Consider the following 22,959-nt stretch of genomic DNA (forward strand, 5'->3'; position numbering starts at 1 on the left):
CAGGCAGTAGATAGGCGCATAATAGACAGATTGACGTTTGTAGCCAGGTATTACGTACGTAGATTGCGACATGATATACAAGATTCCGTTTATCCATTGAATACATTTCCATGGTAACCCATCATATACCCAACAGACAGATAGAGCTTTCCATATTCCGTTCTTTTCAGACCCGTAAGAAGGAGAAGGGGCGTGGGGTCCTACCCTCATTCCACTGTTTTGTGTTGTAACGGGGTTTATTCATCTGAATCGAAAAACCACCAGTATGGTTCTAGAAACTGCGTAAATAATTGTCTTAGATAACCTATTTTTTATTATTAAAAATTGCTCTGTTAACAAAACTTTATCTTATATATTCCGAGAGAAATGATGGCTTCTTCATTACATGAACACGATCACGTGACACGAGTGCGGAAGCGCAATTACAAGTATGAACACTTTTTGTTCAGTTCTTTGCGCTTGTGTTTATGATTGCGATAAGAAATGCTATAACTTATCTATAGCTATCTGCGCCAAGAAATGACTAATGTTTCATTAGTTACTTTCTTTCGCGCTGATACAGCTAAGCTACTGTATGATAAGTAAGAAAGCATGGAAAAGGGCAATTTTATTTTCGATAAACAATTAATAATGCCATATAGGATTAATTAACCAATAACAACTATTTTAGAACGATTTCTTAGGGAAAGAATTCTATATTCTCTAATACTGTGAACAAATTACAGAACCATTTTTCCTTCTATCTACACGGCCAACGTTATATAACAATGGATACAGTCAATCAAAAACCTAGAACAATAGGTTTCCCAACCATTCCGTTCTATTAATTATATCTTGAGCTACGGTTCATGGTACTGCCCAGGGTTTCTAGTTGAGCGTGCTCATGTTTTACGCGACTTGAAGTTACAAAAGGCCCATTTGCCCTCTTCTTCAGTCGTTTCATACAAGGCTCATGATTTACCCATTACGCATGTTCTTATATGATTTCCGAGCCCATCCCACACGGCTTACCGCCTCATCTATTATGGTTTGAACTGTAAAGCTAATAAAGCGTTTTTACTCCGTCCCTAGAGAGTTAAGTCACCATATTGATAGCAGCCATATTGGTGTACCTAACAAAAGAAACTAATGACAAAGATATTGTCAAAGGTACACTAATATGGCGGCTGTGACGTCATGTCTGACAATAGAGATGGCAGCCATATTGGCGCACCTAACAAAAGAAACTAATGACAAAGATATTGTCAAAGGTACACCAATATGGCAGCTGTGACGTCATGTGAAAACGCTCTATAGCTATTATTATTATTGTTCATTACTCATCATCAGATAAATCACTATCTGATGACAACTCCAAAACAAAACTTTCATCCTCTTCATCTTCCCGCATTAACATCAAGTCATTTATCTCCACTGAGTTCTGTTCAGCTAGAGTGTGATCAGTATGCCACTGAGGTTATGATACGTTTTCACTGGTGGCACCTGAACTGGGGTATCCCAGATACCACTCCATAACCGTACCAAAAAACAAACTTGGTTAGAGTAAACCATCCTTTTTTTCTTCAAGCATGCTGTCAATCCTGCATTAAGAGGGACATCAGGCTGAAGGGTATCCACATATTCGTCTATTAGCCTGATCTGCTCATGGATAAAGGAAACAAGTCGCCTCATTTCCTCCTTCAACATATTGATCTCCTCTAGATCTTCACAACTCTTGCTCAGGCAGGACAAATCAATAATTTGTCTCCTTAGAGAGGCTGGTACAGTATAATGTAGTGCCTCCATCTGTCATCGTAGAGTAAAGGCTACTTTTTGGATCCTTAGCCTCTTCATACAGGATCTGCTTATCAACAGGCAGTAACCCATTAACTTCCGACAAAGTCTTGTTGATTGATTTCACAACTTTGTCAATCTGTTTCGAAAGCTTTATAGCGATTGCTGGACCATCTATAAGGTAAAATGACAACAATCAGCAAAAAATGCAGTACAAGAGATTTTTATAATTTCCTTAACCAAATGTATTCCCTGACAATTCCCTGACATTGAAAAGTTTTTGGATTTCATACATACTTACAATAACATTTCATAAATACATAGATTAATTATTCATGTGAATTTTGGTACAATACCTGCATACTTCCGCTTTAGTTCTACCAAAAAACACCTCTCCGATGCCATGCAGTGCAACTTCAGTAACAGTTCCCTTTTTCTTTTATCATTCAGTCGTGACTTGACAGTAATGAAAACATGGGATACATCAGATCATCTTTCTCTTACATTATTTTTTTCTCCATGGCTTTTATAGCCTTCTCGTTTCTGTATCACAAAAAATGAATGGTAAATAAATACTTAATTGCTTGTTTCAGCTTCATGGGAAAACCCCTCCCATCACCCCACTCTCTCTATCTCTTCTGCAGGACCTCAGAACCAGTGGTTTCTACAGAAACATAGATTTACCAGTTTTTATTTCTACGGGCTGACCGAGACAGCGGTTGTGGCAGGAAAGAAGCTGCTGTCACAGAAATTACTTTGGTTGATATCTTTACATTCTTTGATTGATGACAGTTTATAGAGATTTTACCATCATAGCTTCACAATCACATGATGGCAGACATGATAGGAGGCAGGAACAATTGAATCTGGTCTAATGTGATTTACATGAGAAAGGATTCAGTTTCCCAGGGGAAAAAGACTCTATTGTTGTGCCTCCTGTCATTGCTGCCATCACGTGATTTTCATGTCTTGTATGTTTTGTCGATCAGTGCATATCAATTACACATAAGACAGTGGTAAAAGTAATATCTTCATATTTTGGCATTACAATTAATAGACTCTTGGCAACAAAATCTTTAAAATGTACATACATTATACATACATTCATTGACAAAGCTATATGATTGAAAGTATCTTACTTACCGTTTAATTTTCTTTTCAACATCTCTGACTTTCTCTTGGTCTTCCTCCTGCACACAAGTTAATTCAATTCATTTTAATGCATTTTCAATTAAGAAATGGAGCTGTTTATGTAACTCTGTAATAATGACTGACAGCAGTACTGAATAAAGCACTTACTAAATAAGATATTCTGTTCTATTTTTATAGTTATGGTCGAGAATGGCAGACATAAAATGAGAGAAGATACTGCCCCTGAAGAGAACCTAGATGGCAACTGCAGTCATATACAACTCTGCAATAATGACTGACAGCAGTACTGAATAAATTACTTAGTAAATAATACATTCTGTTCTATTTATATAGTCATGGTCGAGAATGGCAGACACTATAAAATGAGAGAAGATACTGCCCCTGAAGAGAGCCTAGATGGTAACTACTGTCATATATAACTCTATAATATCGACTGATAGCAGTACTGAATAAATTAATTACTAAATAATACATTCTGTTCTATTTATATAGTCATGGTCGAGAATGGCAGACATTATAGAAGGAGAGAAGATACTGCCCCTGAAGAGAACCTAGATGGTAACTACTATCATATATAACTCTATAATATCCACTGATAGCAGTACTCGATAAATCAATTACTAAATAATATATTCTGTTCTGTTTATTTATAGTCATGGTCAAGGATGGTAGACATCATAAAAGGAGACAAGATACTGTCCCTGTAGAGAACCTAGATGGAAATTATACTGTAGTAACAAAACTCTGTAACAATCATGGTTTTTCTTTACACCTATGCCAGAAGATGGTAAGCTAAAGCATGCATATAGCATGTCATAAAATGTTGGTCAGGTTTCAGTCAGTGGTTGGTGAGGTGTAACAGGTGTCAGTCAGTGATTGTTAACGTGTCAGTCAGTGGTTGGTTAGGTGTCAGTCAGTGGTTGGTCAGGTGTCGGTCAGTGGTTGGTCAGGTGTCGGTCAGTGGTTAGTAAGGTGTCAGTCAGTAGTTGGTCAGGTGTCAGTCAGTAGTTGGTCAGGTGTCGGTCAGTGGTTAGTAAGGTGTCAGTCAGTGGTTAGTAAGGTGTCGGTCAGTGGTTAGTAAGGTGTCGGTCAGTGGTTAGTAAGGTATCAGTCAGTGGTTAGTAAGGTGTCAGTCAGTGGTTGGTAAGGTGTCGGTCAGTGGTTGGTCAGGTGTCGGTCAGTGGTTGGTAAGGTGTCAGTCAGTGATTAGTAAGGTGTCAGTCAGTGGTTTGTAAGGTGTCAGTCAGTGGTTGGTCAGGTGTCGGTCAGTGGTTGCTCAGGTGTCGGTCAGTGGTTAGTAAAATGTCAGTCAGTAGTTGGTCAGGTGTCAGTCAGTAGTTGGTCAGGTGTCAGTCAGTGGTTGGTAAGGTGTCAGTCAGTAGTTGGTAAGGTGTCAGTCAGTAGTTGGTCAGGTGTCGGTCAGTGGTTAGTAAGGTGTCAGTCAGTGGTTGGTTAGGTGTCAGTCAATAGTTGGTCAGGTGTCAGTCAGTAGTTGGTCAGGTGTCGGTCAGTGGTTAGAAAGGTGTTAGTCAGTGGTTGGTTAGGTGTCAGTCAGTAATTGGTCAGGTGTCGGTCAGTGGTTAGAAAGGTGTCAGTCAGTGGTTGGTAAGGTGTCAGTCAGTAGATGGTCAGGTGTCGGTCAGTGGTTGGTAAGGTGTCAGTCAGTGGTTGGTAAGGTTTCAGTCAGTGGTTGGTCAGGTTTTAGTCAGTGGTTGGTGAGGTGTAACAGGTGTCAGTCAGTGATTGTTAACGTGTCAGTCAGTAGTTGGTCAGGTGTCAGTCAGTGATTGTTAACGTGTCAGTCAGTGGTTGGTCAGGTGTCAGTCAGTGGTTGGTAAGGAGTCAGTCAGTGGTTGGTCAGGTGTCAGTCAGTGGTTGGTCGGGTGTCAGTCAGTAGTTGGTCAAGTGTCAGTCAGTGGTTTGTAAGGTGTCAGTCAGTAGTTGGTCGGTTGTCAGTCAGTGGTTGGTCAGGTGTCAGTCAGTGATTGTTAGCGTGTCAGTGAGTGGTTGGTAAGGGGTCAGTCAGTAGTTGGTCAGATGTCAGTCAGTAGTTGGTCAGATGTCAGTCAGTAGTTGGTCAGGTGTCAGTCAGTGGTTGGTCAGGTGTCCGTAAGTGCTTGGTAAGGTGTCAGCAAATAGATCAAATTTCATATGAGTAAAACTCACAGTACGCAGCTCATGTTTACCATGGAGTGCATTCAAGGCACCAAATGTGAGAGTATCATGGAAAACATACAAAAACTGCTCTAAGGTACTGTAGTTACGTGTACTGTCTAAAAATGAGATAATATGAGAGCATTTTTTTCTTTCTATATGATGACTTTTCCCCTCTAATCAACAGATCAGATTAGTGAAACAGAGGAGGATTGTGATGTTACTAGCATATTGCCCAAGCTTATAAATGTGAATGTACGTTCTAATTGATGACCTCTTTGCAACAGGACTTCCCTCATTTCTGTCAGCCTAAGCTTATCATTATTAGATTCAAGTGTTTTTTAATAGAAACAGCAGACATTTCTCTGACTTAGATAAATTTTAGTGGAAAAGTTTTCTTCAACACCTTGTTTGATGCCTATAATTTGCTCATTTGCTCTATGTTTCATTTTCTCCACAGGAGATACCGTCAAACATGAAGAGTAAAATACCTGTTAACAGAGGTAAAGTAATATTAAGCTAATATAATACGTACCTGAAAATAATTAAAAAACACCAAAGCCTTTTTTTGCCATGAACAGTGTTTGGGAGAACAGGCAAGCACAAGGAACCCTGGAAAGAGATAGTAAGTTAAATGAGTCTTTCATCTTCTTTTTGAGTCTGCTAGATAATGATAATTGGAAAATAATGATACAATTAATAACTCTAGGAGGATGACGATCTAGATTAAGTGAAGAATTTAGTGAAGAGGGTGAGCTATATAAATTTTCTTAATATTTTTGTATTTCATTACCTGTACAATTCATGTATTAAAAAACACTTTGCTTCTGTTTTACAGAAATATGTTATGAAATGTCAATGTTGCCCAGGAAAAAGAAAAGACTGCAAATTTATTCCTCAAGCTCTGAGGACAGGTAAATATAGCGTAATATTCTAAATTTAATTTTGTGATTGCAGATGGGGGATATTTGAAAGGAGGTAAATTTGAATTGGCCAAGCATTAAAATTGGACGTGCACATATTAATACATTTTTGTATCATTCCTTTTTAACATAACCTCTTTGATAATTGACAACAGCTTAATGTTACAGTCACTAATATCAATTAGTTATCAATTGACACGGTTTTCTTTGTTATTCATAAGGCTTTATTTTTATTACAACCCTCATAAACAATGGACAAACTTAAGCCCGGGGAGGGAATTGAAATGCAGCAGGGAAGAGCGGGGCTGATATGAATTAATCTGATTGGCTCATTATAAATCGAAGGTCAATATATAGTTATAAACCCGGTTTATAACTATATATTGACCTTGAATTTATAATGAGCCAATCAGATTAATTCATATCTGTAATAAGTCAGAACGATTCAAGATGGCGAGCTCTGTCCTGCTTTAATACCACAGGGATCCCGTGCACACAGGTATCCCATGACATCTCCCCCTTTTGGTTACAAACAACATAATCTCGAAATACCCTATAAGGCTATGGCTACCATACAATCTGCATGTGGTTAGCATGCTCGAAACGCAAAGGTAATAAACGTTTTAACAGTGTCCAATTGTCTTTATCTCGCAACAAAAACGGATAAGTGTTTGTGGCTAAATGTCAAGTTTAACTGGGGGCTTAACAAGCCTTCCAGATCTTGTCCTTGTTTCTTCAGGTGTGGAGTTAGGTTGGCTTTCATCAGCGACGACTGTGGGTTCTTTAACAGCTTCTTGGGAACCCTCTTCTAGGACTGGTTGTTCGATCTTCTGTAGATGCTTTCTGTTTCTGCGAACTATTCCTCTTTGGGTCTTGATGTTGTAGGACCTTGGTGTTTCTGCCTCCCCAACCACTACTGCGGGTTCACTCCACTCATCGTCCTTCTCAGTCTTAATTCTCACGGTGTCACCATCACGAAGACATGGTAGTGGGACACAACCATGTCTTCGGTTGTAGTAGTATGCATTATTCTGCTGAGACTGTAGATGCCTCTCCTTTAGTTTAACCTCGTCGTAATCTCTTTGCTCCTGTCTAGGAAGACTCGGAAGCATGGTTCTCATCGGTCTCTTGAACACGACTTCTGCTGGGGTCACGCCTGTCGAGGACTGGGGTGTTGATCTGTATGCCATCAAGGCTAAGAATGGATCTTTTTGTTTCAAGATCTCCTTTGCTCTCTTGACAGCGCTTTCTGCTAGCCCGTTAGACTGCGGATAGTATAGACTCGAAGTTGTGTGCTTGAACCCATACTCCTTCGCAAAACTTGCAAAGTGTTCTGCTGCAAACTGTGGACCATTGTCGCTGACTAGCTCTTTCGGTATACCCCACCTGGCGAACATGCACTTTAACTTGGCGACCACGACTTTGGATGTCGTACTGGGTAAGTGCACAAGCTCTATGTACCGCGAATAGTAATCCATCACGACTAGGAATTCTTTTCCATCAAACGTTAGTAGATCAGCTCCAACTCGGCTCCATGGACTGTCTGGCAAAGGCGATGTTATCAACGGTTCTCTCTTCTGAGAAGGTTTCTTTTGCTGACAGAGATGACAACGGCTTACCTTGTCTTTTATGTCTGAGTTTATGCCAAACCACCATACAGATGTGCTTGCTCTCTCTTTACACTTGGAGATACCCTGATGGCCTTGGTGGATTAGCTCGAGAATCCTTGGTTGCATTGCTTTAGGCACGACAATTCTCCCATCAAATATTAGCAGTCTGTCGGCCACGGACAAGTGGGATTGGACGGAGAACAAGTCGTGCAGGTGGTTTGGGATCTCTCTTCCGTGTGTCGGCCATCCATTGATCGTGAGCTTAATTGCTTCGTGCAATGTGGTGTCGGCTTCAGTGGCTCGTCTAAATTCCTATAAGCGGTGTTGTGACACAGGCCAGGTGCTAGTCACTGTGTTAACATATACGTTGACTTCTTCATGATCTTTAGTATCTGATTCGCTTGGATAGTTGACTGGATGTCTAGACAACGTGTCCGCTATGACGAGTTCCTTTCCTGGCACGTGCTGTGCTCGAGGGTTGTAACGCATCATTCTCATCAAAAGTCTTTGACATCTGACTGGTACAGCACTCAGGTCAGACCCATTGATAAGTGGTACCAACGGTTTGTGGTCTGTAAACAATCTGAACTCCTGTAGACCTCTGATGTATCTGTCGAACTTTTCACACGCCCACACTGATGCCAGACATTCTTTCTCAATCTGCGCATACTTTGTTTCAGCAGGCAGCAGCGAGCGAGAAGCAAATGCTATAGGCTTGAGAACGTTGTCTTCTTCCTGAAGTAATACGGCACCCAGCCCATAGCTACTTGCGTCCGCCGAGACGACGGTAGGCTTTGAAGGGTCGTAGAATGTCAACGTTGTGGCTTTGGTGAGGGCTTCTTTGACTTCCTTCAGTGCCTTCTTTTGTGGCGGGCCCCAAGACCAGTGAACATCTTGCTTTAGTAGGTCGTTGAGTGGTTTCATCATTGCTGACAGATTTGGGACGAACATTCCAACGAAGTTTATCATCCCTCGGATTCTCTGCAGTTCCGTGACGTTACTGGGATCTGGCATGTCAATGATTGCTGCAATTTTCCTTGGGTCTGGCCTTACCCCGTCCTTGCTAAAACGGTGACCAAGGAATGTTACTTCTGGCTGTCTCCATACACATTTCTTTGTGTTTAGCTTGAGTCCGGCTTCGTTTACGACTCGTAGGACTTTCTCAAGCTTTTCATCATGCTCTTCCATGCTGCTTCCTGCAACTAAGATGTCATCTTGTGACGCCTCCACGCCATCGACATCTTCAAGCAGTTCGGTCATCTTACGTTGAAATATCTCACTAGCTGATGAAATTCCAAACGGCAAACGTTTGAAACAGTACCTTCCAAACGGCGTGATGAATGTGGTCAATCTGGTGCTGTCAGGATGCAGTTTGAGATGGTAATACCCAGATGTCAGGTCCAGGTGCGTGAATACTTTTGCTCCGCTGATCTTGGCAGCCATGTCCTCAAGCGTCGGGAGAACATATCTTTCTCGCTTGACTTCTCTGTTGAGTCGTCGTAGGTCTACGCATAGCCTGACGTCTCCATTTGCTTTCGGGACGACGACAATTGGCGAACACCAATCTGTAGGTTCCGTGACTTTCTCAATTACCTCTGCTTCCTCCATTCTCTGTAGCTCTGCTTTGACTTTTGGCTTTAGAGGTATCGGTATTCGGCGTGCAGTGTTGTAATGAAAGGGGGCGGCCGAATCTCTCAGTTGGATCTTAACTGGATCCCCTTTCATTAGTCCAATACTATCTTTGCCTTTGATTTCTTTGACGTTAAGAGTGATCAAGTTTAACTCTTCGGCAGTGGTTCTTCCTAGTAAGTCGCTTTCGGTGTCAGCAACATATACTTCAAACTCGCAGGCAATTCCGTTGTAACTCGTGTGACCTGTGAATGTCCCTTTACACTCCAAAGTACCGTCGACACCCTTCAGGATGTGAGTTGTTGCCTTCAAGGCGGGTCTTCGCGGCATGCTCTTGTACGTCTTGTATGACATAAGCGATACATCAGCACCCGAGTCAATTTTGAACAGCACGGGGTGACTATTTACAGGCAGTTTTATTTGCCATCCTTTATTGCTGTTTGATGCACTCGTGATGACTCCCACGAAGAATTCTTCTTCTGAGCTCGTGTCGTCTGCATCTCCATCACAAGACTCCTTCGTTTGGCTCACTTCTGTGACTCGTTTGACTCTGCAACATCTAGCATAGTGGCCTACTTTATGGCATTTGTTGCATTCAGCATTCTTCGCTGGGCATTGTGTTAAATGTTGCAGCCCACACCGGTGACACTTTTGGGTTTTGTCGGTCTCGTTACTCTCGTTGCGACTCTGGCTCGAAGGCCTTCTTGCAAACTTAGGTTTTTGCTTAACTCGGACTTCCTCCAGTGACTTTGGCGCCTCCTTTTGTGTAGAAACCTGGGACTTCACACTTTCTGCTTGACGAATCATCTTAACAGCTTCACTCAGTACTAGTTTTTCTTTCAGTTGCAAACGTTTGGATAACTCTTTATCCATTATTCCGACCACCAATCTATCTCGGATGCAATCATCTTTTGTGGCTCCAAAATCACATGTTTCGGCCATCTCGTACAGACTACGAATAAACGATTCGGCTGACTCACCACTTTGTTGTGATCTCTGATGAAACATGGCTCTCTCGTGAATGACATTTCTTCTAGGGGCAAAGTGCTCGTCCAACTTTTCGATGACCAGTTTGTAATCCTTTTCTTCGTCTTCGGACAAGCCAAGTTGAGAAATAATGTGCTCACTTTCAGGACCAAGGGAGTAGACTAGCGTGTTTACTTGTATTTCACCTGACTCTTTGAATAGTTTCGAGGCGATTCGGTACCTTTCGAAGCGTTTTTTCCAGTCTGGCCATTGTAATTCTGCTTTCATAAAATCGAGTGATTTTGGCGGTTTTATCTGTGACATCTTTTCGAAACACACGTTCAAAAAGATTCTTTTAGATGTGAGGTACCTAGTTTTCAGCAATATCTGTCTCCATTCGTCAGGATGGCTAAGATATTTTGAGATTTGGCTGCCACCATGTAATAAGTCAGAACGATTCAAGATGGCGAGCTCTGTCCTGCTTTAATACCACAGGGATCCCGTGCACACAGGTATCCCATGACAATATCAGCCCCGCTCTTCCCTGCTGCCTGACGAGTAAACGATCTGGGAAATAATACTATTCTACAGAACTAATCTAATTAATGTTTACATTCAAAAAAACTATAGAGATATGTTTTCTAAACATTACATTATCAAATCGTTGCTAGTGCTCATAGTTTATGTGTTAAAGTTTACAACACAGTTTTTAAAATAATAATTCTTACAAACTGGGTTTTGCTCATCCTTTTCACTACATTTCTTCTTGTTTTCCTGGCCGCCATTATCGAGATCTTCGTTAGGTCTTTTTGCCGTAGATGTGGTACATTCATTGAAAGGCTTACCTCCACTGTCAAAGCACTTGGAAATCGCTGTCTTGCAAATTGAAAATTGGGCTTGAATGCTGGGAAAAGGTATTCGGCGTTATAAAAACTGCCTCTTCGTCACTACTCTCCAACTCCATTGCCATACAACCACATGTGATTACGAAACCCTAAAATCTATGGTTTTCTATTATCATCTGCACTTTTGTTTAATTAGCATCATAGATTTCCAGAACATTAAAACTATGTGCCACATTACCTCTGTAGGGACTAGAGGGCATTAGTAAATCCCTTTATAATCAACTCACATTGTTCATGCTCTATAGACAACAAGGGAAATATAAAAACAAAGTGGAAAATGTTTACCCTTTTGTATACATTCTAAACTTCCAACTGAACCACGAATATTTTTAAAAATTCTTTTTATTTTCATTATCTTAAAAGTCTAACATCAGAATATTAAAGAAAACCTTCTTAATTGATAACTAAAATAGTTAGTTACCTCGAACGTCGGCAATAAGCCATATACATCCCTCGGGCCTGCGGCCCTCGGGATGTATATGGCTTATTACCTCCGTTCTCGGTAACTAACTCTTACTTTCAATGACCGTTTATGATGATCCGCCTTAAAGTGACTGTTAAACCCTGGGGGGTACTCCCCTATATTCGCTATACAGGTACATGCGGCCTAACAGGGTATGGTTTTCAGCAATTCTACTCTGTAACAGGGCATATAAAATCGCTCAATCTAGGACAGGGTATCCATTTTCGCAATACCAGAACAGGGTATGATTTTCAGCAATCTTACTCTCGAGCAGGCTATGAATTTCAGTGATTTTACTCTGCTCAAGCATGTTTAGGCCTGGTATTTTGTTCAAAAGGGCAAAAATTACTTTTCACTGTAGATTCCTCATTTTTAGGATGTAATTGACTGTGATTGCAACAGCTATCCTTATTTGGGGTGCTTATCTTTTTGGATGGATAAATTTGCATAAAAGGTGGTCACTTGACCTTAAAATAGGGAAAATGCTAAATTAAAAACTAGTTGATGGTTTTAGATTGTTTGTGAGATTTGTTTAGCTTGTTTGAAAGTAGCGCCAAAGATACAGACATTTGTGTTTGGAATGGTTGACCAAAATGTTTATGAAAGGAGAAAAATGGGCATAAAGGATATTATTGACAGGTCACATGACCTATTTTGTCAAATATCTCCTTAACACATAACTTTAGCAAACCATTTTCAATGTCAATTGAACGATTTTAGAAAAGGAAATAAATTAAGGGTGAAAATGTTCAGCAAAGACTTAAATTGAGCACCTGGCATACTATCAAAATGAAATTTTCTGAAATATTATGTAAATTTCATGGTCATGTGTCCTAAATTTTCCCCGTTTATTGGAACCAACTTGTAAAGAACCACGATCTAAGAAAGTTTGAGAGAGCTGGTTATACTTTAAGCAGAAACACTAGAGAAATGTTTTTTTAATGGTAGCTGATAGAGAATTGGTGCATAATCCAGGCCTTAACATGCTTGAGTGGAACAGGGTCAGGTTCAGAGGGCTCATCGGCACATCCCTATCCTAAGCAGGCAAGAGTACCCCCCGGGTATTCAGTCACTACTAACAAAGAATCTCATCTCATTTACTTTCAGCAATGATGAAAGGTCATTGAATGCAGTAGCACAAAATTGTATGTGAAAATTAACGTTGTTAACGTTCCATTTATAAGCTTTTCTTGATAAAAACCCTGGTTTGACTCCTCTGTCACTAAAAAGTATAATGAACTTTAACCCTAACTCCTTTGACCACTAGCAATGATCCTAGTAAGATCTTGTTTGGAACCTACATGTACCTAGAATCCATATATTCAAGCATTTACACTATACTAGTGAAGGCAGGCCTGAAAGTTTATATTCTCTTATGCACAGTAAATTATTTTAATGAAATCCAAACACAATTTAGTGTGTCAGTTCAGGACTCTCACTGTTAGATTTCGATTTCTTCCCCTGCATGACTGAAAAACGTTTGGCACTAAACATAAAGCTTAAGGAAAGCTGTACCTGATAGGGAAAATTTGAGAAGAGAGGAATTCTGTCTATCGATGCAAATTCTAAGATAGGAAGCAGATGTTATTAAAAATGTCTTTTATAATTCATTTCCTTTTATTAATTTTTAGTTGAGAAAAAAGCTACAGTACGTATACATTAACGGAGAACACTAATGAAGATTTTGTTAAAATCACTGTAGACAAGTATATAAAATTCATATAACTAGATAGTGTCTGATAAAGTGTACGTTTTCAGAGTACACCTGGTCCTCTTACAATGAAGGCCTCCCTCCAGGGAACTGAACTAATGACAAAACAATTTCAGAGTACACCTGGTTGTGTCAGTGTTTTATACAGTATGCAGGACATTACAATGTGCATATATATTGCAGCCAATAGTTTAGAATCATGAGTTGGGATAATAGTTTGCCTCTGAGACCAGACCGTTGTGCCAAGTGACAATCCCCTATTCTTACACACAGCACAATGTGTTTTTAACATCTGCCTTTTACAGGTTAAGTGAGTGAAGAAAGATGAAAACCAAAGTCAGTTTTCTATGGCTATGTACTGTAATCGAACATGAAATGACGTCACAAATGATCCAAACTCAAGTGGAACCAACAAGTTTGGATCATTTTTGAAGTCATTTCATGTTCGATTACAGTACAGAACCATAGAAAACTGACTTTGATTTTTTTTTTGCCAAAGAAAAGAAAAGATTGAACAAAAAGAGAAGTAAACAGTTTGAAAAAGCTGTTTCATGCACGGGGGATGGATGTCGTAAGCACAAGCAGGTCTAGCCTCTATTCGAAAATAGTTCTAAGCCAATGATCAGCTTGCGAGAAATTATGATCACTCGAGAAGTCAAAGAAACTCTCTGCTACGCCTCATTTTTCTCTACGACTTCTCTCTTGCTCCACAACTCCCAGCGTGTTTATATCACAGTATATATAGACACACACGCATTTTATATTCCTTAAGTTGAATGTAGATTAAAGGTTTAAATTTCTTTTTCGTTTTCCTTTTTTTCTTTAATTAATTTTTAGTTGAGAAAAAAGCCAAATTGAAGGACAGCAATGATGATGATGAGGTAAAAATCACTGGAGGCAAGTATACAATAATTAAAAGTCATCTAACTAGTGGCTGTCAGAAAAATTTCCATAGTACAACTAGTCCTATTTCACCTATTAGGTTAATAATACAAAAATTAAAATGTTTTCACCGAAATCTACATTAACCAGCATCACGCTAGATTGTCAATTACATTTGTTTTCAACAGAAGTCTAAGTCAAGGTCAAGGATCGAATTTAAAAAAAAAAACAAGTCGTCTTAGACTTATATCCATTATAAGTCATAGTTTTTGCTCTTTTTTGGGCCATATAGTCACTCAACTAGCAACTTGTCACACTTTTACTAACTTTCTGTGCAAATTAAAACAATTAGGCTCTGGCATGTTTGATTCACTGGAATTGAAATTATAGCTTCCAATGGCCATTAGGAGGTTTTTATATTTTATCATCATATTTGCCTCCTTTGTAGTAGTGGTACTAGCTATCCGGATACCCGATACTTAAAAAAAAAAAAAAACACTTTTTTGAGCTCACAATTATGGGGATGATCCGCATTTACAATAATCAGAGCTCTTATAATTATTACAAGGTAAGCACAGCAGCCAAGAATTAGAATACAAAGTTTGCATTATTAGAATACAATACATTTTCGTTAAGTAAACTCATGAAAGGTGCTAGCTAGGGATTACAGTTCAAAATATTATCAATGGTAAATTATATTTTCCTATGTTTATTATTCTTTTACAGTGACAGTGAAAAGTGCCAAGCAGTCAGCAAACTCAACTAGAATATATGACAAGAAACAAGCTTGCTACTATTGTAACAAGTTGTATGTAAAGATAGCAAGACACCTCGAAGATCAGCACATTAATGAAAGTGAAGTTGCAGCTGCCTTTGCATTTGACAAGAATTCAAAACAACAGAGGGAGGCATTGAGAAAAATCCAACTTAAAAGGAACTATATTTGCCTTCCTAACTCAAACCTCCTCAAACTCCCTTTCCACAGACATTTCAGAAAGACCAAAAAATACCAGCTTTGAAGATGATGACAGTGATGATGATAATGATGACATTGATGATGAAGACAATGTTGATGTCAATGATGTTAACAATGAGGATAGCAGCTCTAGTGGTGACATTGAAGACAACACTGATGAGGACATTGATACAAATTAAGGTAAATTTATTGTGCAATCAAAAATCTATTATTGACTGATCATTCCATGTGCAATATGGGTGACAATTTAACTAAGGTTAATGTAGGTCTTCACTGGTAAAAGTTATCTAAAATAAAATGAATGAAAAGTTTCTATATTATAATCTTTGCTTTTTAACATAAAAAAAAAAGTTCGAAAATTCACTCAGTTATATTTCAAAACATGATTTGAAGGGATAGAAAATTGTGTACACATATTTGTAAACAAAACATAGTTACACAAACACTGAACTTGCAAGTTCCTCTTTGGAAGGTACCAAAATAATGATTAGTTTTGATCGACATTTGAACTTTCTTCTCTAAATACACTGCAATACACATCCTTGTGCAATTTTAAGCAATAACACCACAACCATTAGCAAAAATAGCAATTACCAAAAACAGCAATTACCACAACATAATTAGCTTGCAGAAAAAAATGTTTGAAGTTGCAGATAATATACATATAAAAGCATTGCATTTTCATTCAACTTCAAAACATTGCAAAAAACACAAAATTTAGATTTTGATTGTCTCAGTAAATGACCTATGCAAATTAAAAAAAAAGAGATTATGTAAGTTAATAATGCTTATATAGAAGAGATAACTAGCTAAAAACTAGTGTGAGCTGCGTCAGTGTTTCTAATGTTCAAACAGTAATGGTATAGGGTAAATTATTCACCGTGAATAGATGAAAAAACTGCATTTCGGGCGGAGTAAAAGTCTTTTCACAGCCTATAATTTACCTTTTTATCATTATCAATGTATGCAATTAAAGTAGGGATGCAAACAAAAAGACATTTTCTTTGAACTTTTACTTAGATTTCTTGCAGGAATGCAAATGTTCATCATTTTTCTGTGTTACAGATGACCGTTATGAAAAGCCAACAAAGTCAACAAAGTCAAGAAAAAATTAAGGAGAAACCAAGAAAAATAGGTAAGCTTTGCAAAATCGTTTCATTATTTATGAAATTAAAAAAAAAAGTTACGTAACATTTGACTTTGCACCCTGAAAATACAAAGCGCAAACACTAATAAGCCAGTTTAGTTTTACTGTTTGAGTTTTAATTAAGGACGTTTCCTGATAACTAGTTAATTTTTATGCGAGTTTTTCTAGGTAAGGACCTTCGATTCAGAAATAATGATAGTGCATATAAGCAGTTGTTCTCTGAATTGGTCATTAATCCATTGTTCAAGAAATAATAATATAGATGCAAACATTTCTCACTTCTGATTGGTTGAAAGCAGTGCTGTTTTCCTAAAACACCAGTGTAAAAATGTGAAACACTTTTCAGTGATTGGTTGAAAAGACAAAAGAAATTCAAACTAGCCAATCAGATCACAGCAGCTGTCATGGCAACAAAACAGCCATCCCTCTCTGGAAGTTCTCAGAAAATTCAAGATAGCGGATTTTCATCTTAAAAATGGATTCAAAAATGCTAAAAAAGTCAAGCTTCATCAGTTGAAAACCAGCAAAAAAGGTTGAGAGTGGCTCGCTGCTTGTTAATTGAGAATTAAGAAGGAAAGAAAACATCAGTTGGGCCATTTTACAGATGTTCAAGGTCACTTGACACGAAAGTTGAAGCGAGAGACGTTGAATCTTGTTGAAACTTCAAGAGCTTTTGCCTACTCTATCCGTAAAGAGGTACATAATACTTCTGTACAAAGAACTTCAGCAGCTTATTCAACTTTCCTTTGAGTGTTTATCAATTGAAAAAAGAGGATATTTGAGGATTTATGTAAGTTTTGCAGAATTTCTTCGCAATATCTTACTTGTTTTCTCAAAAAATGTCTTGAAGATGAAAAAAATGATTTCTAAAAAAACATGTTTTTATTTTTTAAAGATCAAAAGTAATCTTTGTTATTCATATTTCTTTCCTGTTTTGAAAATAAAATATTGTCTTATAAACCGGTTTTTGGAAAAAACAAACGAGTTCTTCGCTTCATGCATTTTTTTCAACACGTCTTTTTTTTATCTAATTTTGGTTCGAAATTTTTGCATGTATATTATTAACAAGAAATCGTATGGTATTCTCGTGCACTTTGGAATAAATTTGCACTCACAGGTTTTCAAAAAGCTCAAATACATTTTCGTAGCACTTGCCCTATCGGGCTCGTGCAATTTTGAACTTTTTGGAAACCCGCTCGTGCAAATTTATTTCAAAGTGCACTCGAAACCATGCTATTTCCTATACAAACTGCATCTGCTGAACTAAACTAATACTTACATTCCATCTTATCTGTTGTAAATAATTTCAAAATGTGAAAGGTTTAGATTTACTTTTTCCACAGTCTGAACCTAGTTTACTTCAACATTGAATCTCTTGATTGCTTAAAATAAAATGAGGAAGCTTCCCCTACACAACACTAGAGCCATGGTTGCAGCTTTACGAGATTTTAGGAATGTTCTGCTAGTTGACAGAGTGAAGCAATTGCTGCTTGAATACAGAATAAAGAGGTATAAAGGAAATACAGTAGTTGGGTCATGATATAGGATCAAATAGTAACAGACTCAAGCTCTGTAATTTGAACTGTCTCTCATGGCACCGAAATGTACCAGCTGTCAGGTAAATATTATCGATTGATGTCCACCAAAACTCTATTTTAAATTTGCAGATGCAAGTCTTGTTGGTTGAACGGAATGGGAATCGCAGTATTCACATGATTATAGTCACTTCACTTAATCAATTTCTCTAGATAATGGCAATTTCTCTACACAATGTATGGTCCTTTCAAAACGTAATACTGACTGCCTCTAAGATGTTGACAAATCAAGAAAGAATAAAAACAGAATGTACATACCTTAAGTGATACTTGCTTAAACAATAATAGTTACATAGCTAATGAAACAATTTCATACATTTCAAGACACTTTTCGATCTACGCGCGTGTTTAATAACTTTAAGACGCAAGGCATCTTGGGATACCTTGTCGTCCTCTGCTTGACACGCCAGCCTTATAAGAGATATCATAATGCCATAATGCCAAATTTACAGTGTATATAGATACTTCACTGTATAATAAATTTTTTATTTCGTGATCGTGACCTAAGACAAAGACACTATAAGAAAGCCATAAAAATATGAATCATTTAAGGTAGTACCGGATCTTCAAAATTCTTCTATGATTTTTTTAAAAATTCTGTCATTTGAAGTTCATTGTTAGGGTATTCAAATAATGAAAAAAGAGAGGGGTCACCGTATTGGTTATTGAGATATAAGGCCTCAAAAAGGAGGGATTTTTCAGTTTTCCGCGCGTTTTTGCCGAAAATCTGCCTCCTCTAAATAAATTCGAACTACTCGAATTGATTTAACAAAGAAAAACAGAAAACTGCTTTAAACTATAGGTGTTGAGTCTAGAAAACATATCTAGATAAAAAAATCCATTCAATCTTTTGCAAGTAGTGTGAAAAGTTAATTCTGAAGCGAAATCGCTTGTAATTCAGCGCAGTTACATGCATGTGTAGGTGTAAAAATGTTGAAAATTCATGACAATTTTAACTATGATTTTTTTTCTTTCCACACTAAATCCAAAGAATATGATATCTAGCTCCGAATGAAAAGAAAAAAATTGGGGTCACCGAACTAATAGACGAGCTCTGAGCGACTAAATGCAAGTTTTTGATCAAAAAACACAAATCCTGTCCGCGCGGGACTGTGTTCTGGTACATTAAGCTCCGTCTGAAACATGTCAAATCGTCTTTGTAATCTCCAGAAAATTCTAAGACGTATTTGGAATTGATTTTGAGAATAACCTGTCAAGTTCATTTTTTGTTACTTCATTTTTATAAAGTTATGAATTTGTTGTTTTGAATCAAGAGAGTGATCAAGTCAGGCAATGAAAATCTAAGCGTGTTTTGAAAACATTTCATTTTTGCCTCAAAAGTTTCATGAATTAGCAAAATAAGTTGTTATAGAAAAGAACTCAACTTCTGACATTATTTAAATCAATTTTCAAAACAGCGCAAATAAAGGGTAAAAAACGAGATGCGCGAAATGGATGCGCAGTAGTAAGGGTCTGGAACTACCTTAAATCGGCGTTCTCCACGTGTGTTGGCAAGATAAATATGGCATCGTGGCATTATCATACGCCACTGGTATATGATAAGACAATAAAAATATCTTTTAGCTTAATTCATTATTAAATAAGTTAGAGAGAAATCTATTTTGAAGCCTATACTTTACTTCATAATGCCATATTTATCGTGCCAACACACTTGGACGACGTGGAGAAAGCCGTTAAGAAATTTATATTCATAACGTTCTAGAACGATTTTTTTTCTGCTCACAGATGGCTAAACAAGCTGTTAATTCTTAAATTTACTCGGGGCGTAAAATAAGTTAAAATACAATAAAATGTACCTACTAGAAACGTAAACTAACCTTTGCTCGTTCCCGATGCACCCATGTCTTCCTTCCGAACTCCACATACGGCAGAAAATCGGCCAGAATTGAAGCGAAATCCAACAAAGGTTTGTTTCTTGCCAGACAAAGCCAATAATTCTCAATATAAACAAAGCCAGTCCATTAGATGGGACTAGAGGGATGAAACATAGACGGGACTAGAGGGATAAAACATCTATGGGGCTAAAGGGATGAAACATAGATGGGACTAGAGGGATGAAACATAGATGGGACTATAGGAATAAAACATCTATGTGACTAAAGGGATAAAACATCTGTGGGACTAAAGGGATGAACCATGGATGGGATAAAACATCTGTGGGACTAAAGGGATGAACCATAGATGGGACTAAAGGAATAAAACATAGATGGGACTAAAGGAATAAAACATAGATGGGACTAGAGGGATGAAACATAGATGGGACTAAAGGAATAAAACATCTATGGGACTAGAGGGATGAAACATAGATGCGATTAAAGGGATAAAACATAGACGGGACTAAAGGAATAAAACATCTATGTAACTAAAGGGATAAAACATAGATGAGACTAAAGGATTAAAACATCTATGGGGCTAAAGGGATGAAACATAGATGGGACTAGAGGGATGAAACATCTATGGGACTAAAGGAATAAAACATAGATGGGACTAAAGGGATGAAACATAGATGGGACTAGAGGAATAAAACATAGATGAGACTAAAGGGTTAAAACGTCTATGGGACTAGAGGGATGAAACATCTATGGGACTAAAGGGATGAAATATAGATGGGACTAAAGGAATAAAACATCAATTGGACTAGAGGGATGAAACATAGATGCGATTAAAGGGATAAAACATAATCGGGACTAAAGGAATAAAACATCTATGTAACTAAAGGGATAAAACATAGATGAGACTAAAGGATTAAAACATCTATGGGGCTAAAGGGATGAAACATAGATGGGACTAGAGGGATGAAACATTTATGGGACTAAAGGGATGTAACATAGATGGGACTAAAGGGATGAAACATAGACGGGACTAAAGGGATAAAACATAGATGGGACTAAAGGAATAAAACATAGATGGGACTAAAGGGATAAAACATCTGTGGGACTAGAGGAATAAAACAACATAGATGGGACTAAAGGAATAAAACAACATAGACGGGACTAGAGGGATAAAACATAGATGGGACTAAAGGGATGAAACATCTATGGGACTAAAGGAATAAAACATAGATGGGACTAAAGGGATGAAACATAGATGGGACTAGAGGAATAAAACATAGATGAGACTAAAGGGTTAAAACTTCTATGGGACTAGAGGGATGAAACATCTATGGGACTAAAGGGATGAAACATAGGTGGGACTAGAGGAATAAAACATAGATGAGACTAAAGGGTTAAAACTTCTATGGCACTAGAGGGATGAAACATCTATGGGACTAAAGGGATGAAACATAGACGGGACTAAAGGAATAAATACCGGATAAGACATAGCTTATTGAAGAAAGTTACCATAAAGAGTTTTATTGTGCCAATTGCTAATCCTTTCAAGTTGATTTAATTCACCATGTACTGTTCATACCTTTACGAACATAGCTTATATTTATTTTTATTCTTCGCACTCGGAAACCCAATGCATTTTTGTATGTTATCCAATCAGACAAATTCGAATGTCGCACTAAATACACATAAACTTCTCACAGGTTTCTTGTCGTTTTTGACTTCATATCTCGTCAAACATATCTCCTTATACATACTTGGTAAGCTGTTCTGCTAGGAAGTGCTGTTCTGCTAGTAAGACCCCAATTCCCTTTACATGATCGCATTATGATTATTATGCCTGTCTCGTTAGTTATAGAGGTTTGCTTTTTAGTTCTTATTAAAGTTAATAAACAAATAAATGAACAAAACATTCAAACACACAAAAGAACGAACAAACGAACAAACGGGACGACTGAACAAACGAACAAAAGAACGACTGAAGAGTACTAGTTCTGAATAATACTAGTATTATTCCCTAGCAAGTTATGCAAAGCAATTGACGAACACAAGTTGACCGCTGCGCTACTACTAGATCTGAGCAAGACTTTTGACAGCATACAACATGAGATTTTTAATACATGGAGTCCCACAGCGCTCTATATTAGGGCCGCCGTTATGTAACGTCTATATGAACGGCCAATCTCCAACGAGGATATAGACAGGACATGTAGGTAAACATTTGAATGACTTACTATCCGTTGCATCGTTGTGTTGTGCCAATCGACTCTTAATCAACCCTACCAAGATCAAGTTATGATCATTACAACTGTTAAAACGTACCGCTCTACCTTATCGACAATCATTTTTTATTCTTTCAATTATAATTAGCAAAACAATTATTTTTATTGTCTTCAACGTTTTGTTGTGCTTTCTTATTCTATTGGAATATCGGAAAAACATAGTTAGATTACCTAAACTATGAGAAGATATTTATTTTCATTATTTTCCGTTGTGCATTATTTTTATAGGAAAAAATGAGTACAATTCAGACTTTTATAGGTACGAGTGATGTTTGAAAGTTTTCAAAATTGGAGGCGAGTTCTTTTAATAATAATAATGATAATAATAATAATAATAATAATCTTTATTTCACTCTAAAAAAACATACATCCTAGATTACAATATAACTATAAGAATATATAACTAAAAAGAGTTTAAACAAAATACTATTATAGTAAAACCTATCTATACCATAAGATAATAAATGATAATATAAATAAAACTGTATTCCAAAAGAATAACTGTTTGCACCTATACAAAACAATTATTAAATCTTTAATCATAAACCTAATCATAATGGTAGTCGTAAACATCATCATCATCATCATCATCATCATATCAAAGCTGAAATAGTTGACTAAAAACCCATGAAAATGACCCCCAAAAATGACCCCCAAAAATGTTTGCATAATTTCATGCAGCCCCTCATTTTTGGTTGAACAAAAAGGTATGGCCCCTTCCCATTTGTACCAGCCCACCCCTCCCTGTAATAAATGACCAGTCCCCTATTAGTAAAATACCTATAGCATTTCACACTTGCTTTCTCAATTCTCTCCGCCATTGTTTTTTTTTTTTTTTTTTTTACGCTATCGAAGTATAAAATAGATGGCTCTGATTGGTCAGTTATAACTACCGTGATTCGAGCTTTGTGTTTACCCCCCCCCCCCCCCCCCGGGTTGAA

At 37.6% G+C, this 22,959-nt stretch overlaps 3 long non-coding RNA genes across 3 annotated transcripts; 1 reads left to right on the forward strand and 2 right to left on the reverse strand.

Annotated features, from left to right (window-relative positions):
- Window positions 1-290: 290 nt before the first annotated feature.
- On the reverse strand, window positions 291-2,204 carry LOC148906736 (uncharacterized). The gene is made up of 2 exons (XR_016121383.1): window positions 2,130-2,204; window positions 291-1,947 (listed from the first exon to the last, which is right to left on the reverse strand). It is a non-coding gene; the product is annotated as an uncharacterized LOC148906736 (long non-coding RNA).
- LOC148906737 (uncharacterized) lies at window positions 2,195-19,839 on the reverse strand. Its single transcript, XR_016121384.1, has 4 exons — window positions 19,725-19,839; window positions 5,615-5,691; window positions 2,917-2,963; window positions 2,195-2,316 (listed from the first exon to the last, which is right to left on the reverse strand). It is a non-coding gene; the product is annotated as an uncharacterized LOC148906737 (long non-coding RNA).
- On the forward strand, window positions 3,417-5,824 carry LOC148906738 (uncharacterized). Its single transcript, XR_016121385.1, has 6 exons — window positions 3,417-3,483; window positions 3,579-3,712; window positions 5,267-5,334; window positions 5,540-5,582; window positions 5,661-5,704; window positions 5,789-5,824. It is a non-coding gene; the product is annotated as an uncharacterized LOC148906738 (long non-coding RNA).
- Window positions 19,840-22,959: the final 3,120 nt, after the last annotated feature.

Source organism: Actinia tenebrosa, unplaced genomic scaffold, assembly GCF_029948245.1.
Source record: "Actinia tenebrosa isolate PJP-AT-01 unplaced genomic scaffold, QUT_ActTen_1.0 PGA_scaffold5__44_contigs__length_20552954, whole genome shotgun sequence".
In the NCBI taxonomy this organism is placed as follows: domain Eukaryota; kingdom Metazoa; phylum Cnidaria; class Anthozoa; order Actiniaria; family Actiniidae; genus Actinia; species Actinia tenebrosa.